General features: G+C 33.1%; 1 long non-coding RNA gene across 1 annotated transcript; it reads right to left on the bottom strand.

The window, feature by feature from the left end:
• Positions 1–3,481: 3,481 nt before the first annotated feature.
• On the bottom strand, positions 3,482–7,553 carry LOC139356975 (uncharacterized). Its single transcript, XR_011609563.1, has 3 exons — positions 7,453–7,553; positions 5,620–5,765; positions 3,482–4,844 (listed from the first exon to the last, which is right to left on the bottom strand). It is a non-coding gene; the product is annotated as an uncharacterized lncRNA (long non-coding RNA).
• Positions 7,554–8,082: the final 529 nt, after the last annotated feature.

The raw sequence follows: 8,082 nt of genomic DNA on the forward strand, positions 1-8,082 counted from the left end.
TTTTTTCTCTTTAAATAAAAGTAAACACCAAAGTGAAGAGGATATAGAAAGAAATGGTGGCCTTTTAAACTAAATAATCAATAAAAGCAGTGAGTTTAATTCTCAGATAATCTTATAAAAATGGGCTATTTTCTAGCAGCAGTATTGAAAATAGACATACTTTCTTGATAAAATGACTGCTTTTTCATTTAAATATATTTTTACTCTATTTATGTAATTGGGTACATTTGTTTAAAAAAGTTTTCTGTTATTTATTCTTGGCTTTTAAAACTAGTTCTGTTCCATAGTCAGTTTAACTGAGAAGCAAGATCTTTGTAAGTTCGCTGCACATTTAATTAATAGAAATCCAACCTCCCAAGACAAACCACAGATGCTGTACATATTTAGCAGGGTCTTCTAACCAGCTGCACTAATCTGGGCTGTAACACTACCCTGTAGCTAAACATCTGGACAGAGCTAGAAAACAGAATAATAAATAGTTTTAGATTTCTTTCAGACAGATGCCTACAGGTGACATCACAAAACATAAACATGGAAATAGAAACAGAAATATTTGTTGCCTGATATAGCATTACCACTTGAAAGACAGGTCATGCAAATTTCTCAATACTGCCCTCAACAAATTTGACTTAAAACAACACCATTTTCCATTTTATAACTAGCTGTCAGATTGCATAGTATAAAATCTTAGAGTTCAAACAGAGATGAGGTAGTACAGTTATAAAAATTGTACCATATCTTGAAAAAGCTAAAGCACTGTCTCTCTTATGATTTAGTACTTATGTTAGGAATAAATTTAACTTCCCTAGAGAGCATCATGTCAAAAAAATGCTCTTATATCCTAACCCTTCCCACTTTGTTAGGACACCATTGAATTCACCATAAGATTGGTGAGAACTGGTTGGTTACTTTTAAAGCTTCTATCAGAGGGGCAGATTTTTCTAACTGTACAGAATTTAATAGAGTAGTTGACATTATTTGTTTTCATTTTAACACAGTTGGGAGTTGAAAGGGCTTCTATACCAGTTGCTTTGAGTATCATGCTTCCAGAGTAGCCAAACAACTTCTCCTTGTTTTCAGGGTAGATTTAAACATATTTTGATGAACAGAGAAATAATAAAGAATGTCTTATCCCTAATGGTAAATTTTCATTGTAATAGATAGAAATTCAAACTATAGTTATACAATAGACATATTCCTTCTAGAAAGGGATTAATTGTAAATATATGTCCCTTTCTCAGATTAGAAATCAAGAGCTATCATATTCAAATAATTTAAGCCTAAAATAAACATAGCCAATGCATACAGGATAGGTTATTTGAAAACTTTAGTTTGATTCTGCAGGAACACTGTATATTAAGAAAATAGTTCTTATCCCCCTGGGAACTCATAGTTCATTAATTAAGTTCTCCATGTAATCCTAGATAAAATCCTAGATAAAATGTGATAAAATCCTAGATAAAATAAAAAAATTTATTTTTTTATTCAAACTTGTCATTCAGTAATTTGGAATAAACATTCCCAGTTCAGAGTTTGTTTTTATCCTCTCAATGTTATTTCAAACATATCTAGAAAGTCAGCTTTAAAAGCTTTCTTAGGAATGCATACTTAGATATCAACATTCGTGGAGGACAATATTATTCTCTTAGGTTCTTAGACCTAGGGTTTTTTTTTTCTATCATATCTTTTAGAAGATTTAATTGCCTCTATATTCCAATAAAAAGGTTGTCTTCATATGAAAAAAAATTAGAGGTTTTTGAATGTTTTTTATCCTTTCTATTGTAGGAGAAAGTACTCAAATATATGCTGTTAAGAATTCACATCATTGCTGTAGCTGAAAAAAAACAGAAGTTTACCATTTGACGATGAGAGAGGAAAGAATACCCGGAAAACTGGTAGTTCACTGAGCATCATTTTCACTGTAATAAAAAGGTAAGTAAGTTTCATAAAGTGTGTTTAGAATGGTATGAAATTAGGAAGAAGGATTTTCTCATTCTAACGTTCAGTGTCTGCATTGAAAGACAGCCCAGGGTTTGGGGAGTAGAAGAATTCTAGAGACACTTCGTTAGAGGATAAAGTCATATCTAGACAAGAACCAATAAATTAAAATATAATAGGATATAATTGTATGAAAATAGAAGGATAAATAAGCTGAACATAAAGACATGGATTAAGAAACTAACTTTTATTTACTTCATTTATAAACACATTTATGTGTATTTGTATATAATTACATAGCTAGAAAAATAGGTAGATTAATAGTTATATAAAGATATCTATCTATATTCACAAATCTATGCATATATTTTTTCCAGGAGCAAAAGTCTAATATTTGATAGAATATTTCCTCCAGATAGCAAGAAAAAATCCTACTTATACAAGTGTAATACTTTGTTATTATTTTACATTTATCACAAAATGCCTCCTTGTAAGTATATTATGTAGCATACTCCCCAAACTTTTGCTAAGACAACAATATGTGGGAACAATTATCTTGTCAATTTACTCTGTATAACATACTTGACTCAAATTATTATTTGGAAACTATTCAGCCCAGATAACAATGCATGTGGGGTATCCTCAACAACGTATTTATATATTTTTAAAACAATTAATTGGAAAAGATTGATATCAAAATTGTGGAGTAAGGGCTATACATAATACAATCAAAATATATATTATATATACACATATATACTACAGGTGCATATATATAATATGCATATGTAATATATACGCACAACACACATATGCGTTGTGTGCATGTACTTATATTTTATGTATAGTTATGTAGTATATATGCCTAAATAGTATATTTTAAAATAATATATTTTCTATGTAAAATATAAGTATATATATTGATATGTAACAGGATGGATTAGGCAAATCCAAGGGATCATCAAACGTGCAGAAGTCAAGGGTGAGTATCCCCCACTGAGTAACTTCTCTGATTGCTATGCTGCTCCTTGAACACATCAGGTATGGTGCCACCTTGAGCCACTGGATTTAGCTGCTCTCTCCCTGTGGAATGTTCTTTCCCCATACAGGTGCACATCTTTCTCCATTAACTCTTTCAAATCTCATTCAGGTTTCAACTTGTCAACTTGCCATGAGAATTTCCCTGACCCCCTCTTCAGAATTGCTCTTCTACACCCCTAGTCCCTGTACATCTTGTCCCCTTAGTTGCTCTAGGTTTGATTGTTGTGGTGGTGTGGTTGTTTTGTGACTGTGATTGTAAACTACTTATTACTTTTGTTATAAGTGGTTTAAATTAAATATAACAACAACAATCTTTGTAGTAGTATAATAACCATTCATTGTAACTAATAGTTGTAGTTACAACTAATAGTTACTGAGATTCCGCCGATGAAAATAGGACAGCTTCCTGGCCTGAGGCTGTGGGGATTTAAGACATAGAGATGGCATATACTAACTTATAAAATGTAAATTCACTGAATTTTTTGGATAAAAAAATAACACCTCACATTTTGACAGCACTTTATTCCATTGGATCATCACAAAATGGAGTTAAGAAAGATATCATCAGTCTTCATTTTTCAGATGAGGAAACGGAATTTAAACAAATTAAGCTTTTCAAGGTCAAATCTCTAGTGAACGAAAGAACTAGGACTATAATATGTCTCTGGCTTTTAATCTAATGCTGTTTTTTCTAAATCATTCTGCTACCCTTACATCAAAGCCCAGGTCACAGCAACTCTGATTTACTGAGGTACCAATACCAAATTGAGGGCAACCTGAAGCACCACTCATTCCAATTCATTTCCAGTTTGTACTATTCTTTTTCCCCCCAGCTTCAAATTTCATCATTCTCTCCAATAACAGTAATAACCAAGATTTATTAGGGACCTACTCTTGACCATCATTATACTAGTTTTATATCGCACTGTTTCATTTATATCCCATAGTAAAGGAACTCAAGAAGAAGAATTGACAGAGAGAAAAAGAAAGAGAATGAGATTGTGTTTACTCAGTCTTCTTCCAGGAATTCTAATAAATCAATTGACTGACTAGATTTCAATCATTCACATTTTTATTCTTTCTAAATGTATCCAAGATGTAAAGATATCTGCTATCTAATAGGAAAGATGGAAATCATTCTCTCTATTTGCACTCAGAACAGAATTTCTTAAGCCTAACAGAAAAGAAAGTACATCATTCATGTCCCTTATTTCATAGGACCTCTTAAAGTCCCAGGAGAATGTTCTGTTCATTAAGCAGTAAGCCTGGGGTTATTGGCAAAATTTCACTAAATCCTTCCACATCACTTACTGCTGGCATGGATTTCTGTGCAAGAGAGCACATATTCTACATCCTGGTGAAATGCCTTGTACTGGCTAAAGTGCAAACCAAATTTCCTGAATCTTAACTCCTGAGGGGAGTGCCTCTCCTCATCTTATCACCTATAACCCTACACTCAATTTCCTGGTCCAACCCCCTGCTAGATCTGGTTCATAAGGGATTAAGGAGAGGATTGAATAGAGGCATGCTGATCTCCAAAGGAACTGAATTTACTTCCTGCACACTAAAATCTTACTGTCATGCTTTATTTTCTGAAGGGATTTTTCCTCCAACACCCTCAAATGAGATTGGGAACCCCTTCTCCAGAAACTGAAAACTTGCTTTTAGCCTGTTAATTCCCAAGTCACCGGAAAACCTGGTTACATTACCTGAAACAAGCCGAAGGGTATCACCAGCTTCATCTTAACTAGGTGGAATGATCACCAGAGATACCTGATCCAGAAGGTATTCCAATCGTCTCTCCCCAGAATGTGGCACGTGGGAGGGGCAGTGCTTCTCAGAATCCTTGTGCTTATAAAAAGGATCTGGATAAAGAAAAGAAACTAATTAAACAAAACAAAAACAAACAAGGCAACAAGGGCAAACACACTGTAATAAAAGATAACAAACACGTGTTTTTTTTTAAATGCATGGGTTCAAGGATTTTTAATGCATAGATTTAGAAATTAAGGATAATTGATTCTAAGAGGCACTTTTTTCAATTTAACATCTCTAAAATGAGAATCATAGTGGTACAAAAAATAAGCTGCATCTTACAATGAAATAATTTATGTTGTTATGCTCTTATAAATAAGAAAAATAATAGTTGTCCAATATCTTACCAAATTATTTTGAGGTTACTTTCAGCACATAAAGAAAATTTCAAATATCTTACCTATCAGACATTGACTCAGAAAAATAAAAACGGAATCTGGTTTAGGAAAAATAATTTTTATGCTAAAATTGTAATAAGTAAACTGAAGGCATTAGAACAGGAAGCAAAACCCTGGGGAGGTAATTAATGATTTAAAGTTTCTAGTCTGACTGGAAGCATTCATTCCACACACTGAAGCATAAAAATTATGTTTATGCTTATGATATCGTATCAGAAAATAATAAATGTATGAAAGTTATGTTTTATAAACATTTTAGATAAAATGTAAATATTACAATATAATTTTCCATAGAATTCTTATCTTAAGAAGTTGAATAGAGGTCAGCTTAAACCCCTTTGATGAAAAATCTTTGGATAAACCAAAATTCCTTTTTCTATTAAAATGTCACCAATACCAATATTACTAGAGCGTGTACAATACCTACTGTATTATGTATTCTGACCCAGGCATCCGTCTTAAGGAACATGCTTATGGGGACAATCTCCTCTAGAGGCCAGCAAGACAATTTTAAGAGACTCCAAGTTACTCTGAGGATGTGGTATATTTGTCAGTAGACTCAGACTCAGGAATCTGCACAATGGATAAATATGTAGGATTTATTAACATATTCAATTTTTAATTAAAGTACAGTCAATCCATTTAACAGTAAAGGACTAAAAGTAGAATTAGATGATAGAGGAAATGTGGAGAAGGTATAGCTGGTTGAAGAGTGGTCTCCAAAAAAATATGCCAAGTCCTAACACTGGCACTAAATGTGACCTTACTTGTAAATAGATGTCTTTGCAGATGTAATTAGATTAAAGATTCCCAAATGAGATCATCCTGGAATTAGGGTGGGCTCTCAACCCAATGCCTGATTTCCTTAAAAAGAAGAGAGAGATTTAACAGACAGACACACAAAGAAGAAGTCCACGTGAAGAAAGAGGTAGAAAGAGGTCGGAATGGTGCAGCTACAAGTCAAAGAATGCCAAGGATTGCCTGCTGCCACCAGAAGTCAGGAAAGAGGCATGGAACAGACTCTTCTGCGGTGCCTTTAGAGAAAAAAAAAAAAAAAAAATCCCTAACACTTTGATTTCAAAAATCTCACTTCCAAAACTGTGAAAAAGGAATTAATTTCTGTTGTGGTAAGACACCAAGTGTGTGGTAATAGGTTACAAAAACTCCAGGAAACAAACAGAGGAGTTGAGAGTAAAACTGCAGAGAGAGGACAAAATAGGCAGAGAAACAAAGTATTATGCAAATGAGATGAGATGGTAGACTATGCCATTACTCACCCTAGAAATATAAAAAGTGCTAAAGGTAAGTAGGTAGCTTTAGCACTGGCTGCATTTTTTATGATAAAATAAGACTTTGTCAGGTGCCATCATATGATCTGCCCTTCAGTTTCCATTTCCAAAACAACGGGAAGTATAGCAGAAAGATTAAGCATATGGATACTGAAGGCTAAACTGCCTAGTTTCACAACCTCCTCCATTTCATAACTTGTGTTTCGTATTTGTGTGTTTGTTTCATCTGTAAAATGGTGATGATGGTAAGACATATCTCAGAGTTTTTGAAAGGATTAGATGAATTAGTATACATAAAGTGCTTAAAACACCATAAGATCTATATATGTGTTTACTTTTATTATTCAAGGTATCGTTGCCATCAAAGTTTGTGAATTCTCTAATTTTAACTCAATAGTGTTACAGGTCTAATGCACAGATTTAATTTTTGAAGTGAGCAAATCATATTACATTACAAAAAGGATGGAAATAAGAGTGGGAACTCCAAAAAGGAGTTCAGGATATAGTGAGAGAATACAGAATTGAATCGGGGCTCTGTTGAAGATGCTGACTTCTCTGCTGTGCTCTACAAAACAAGATACCAGCTAAGGCGGCACTAAGAAGGGCCTCCAGAAGGAAGGTGGGGCACTCTAGGGCCATAAGGTCACTTCACAGGTCCATGGACCCCCTTCTGCAAAAAACATCCTCTCCTCCTATACTTTGTCTCTCTGCATCTGTAGTTTAAGATTATATTTACTATTTTTTTTTTCTATTTAGTTTTCTCATTGCTCCCTTTGTTGAACTCTCATTTTGATCCAGTTTCTTTATCTTTTCATGACTTTTAATTTCTTATTTTGTATTTTCCTTTGGTCATCATCAATATTATTTATATTGTGTTCACTTGGAAACTGAATGGTGATTTTATCCCTTATCCTCTTAGATTGTTTAGAAGTAAATCTTATGTATCACATAAACACATATTATACTCTTGCCCTCGCTTGCACCTTATGATGAAAATCTTCCCCGATTTTTCAAAGTGTCTTTTTCACTCTTCCCTGATCTTTCTAAGTATCTTCTTTCATCCCTGCATTATATAAGAAGACCATTCTCATTCACTGAAACAAGAAGCATTTTACCGCATTTTAAAATATTTAAATATTGCATGGCTTGATAAATATCCCAAAGGGAGTACCATTTTTCTAGCAGTTTAATTCTTTTGAAAGTGTCAACTACAGTATACTGAAGTGTTAATGTTAAAAGAGGCCTTTAAAAAAATCTTTTAAAAGCATTTTGAACAAGTGTAATGGAGTCCAAGTTAATTTTTTCATTAAATATTCATGAAAAAGAAAATGTGGAAGAGCTCAACCTTTTTCACATGAAAATAAGACTTAAATAATCCAAAGTGATAATTAAATGTGGGTATTAAATAAATTGTAATGTAGTAGCAAATTTTTAAGTAAATTCTATTTTTTTCTGTACCAGATATCCCCCACAATTTCCACCCATCATCTCTTACCTTATGATAATATATAGGTAATACTATAATCATTTTCTTAAAAATATTGAGCCATGTTTACAGCTTTAACTAAAGTTAGTCATATGAGCTAACAGGATCTCTAAGA

The sequence above is a fragment of the Macaca nemestrina genome, chromosome 11 (genome assembly GCF_043159975.1).
Source record: "Macaca nemestrina isolate mMacNem1 chromosome 11, mMacNem.hap1, whole genome shotgun sequence".
Lineage (NCBI taxonomy): Eukaryota > Metazoa > Chordata > Mammalia > Primates > Cercopithecidae > Macaca > Macaca nemestrina.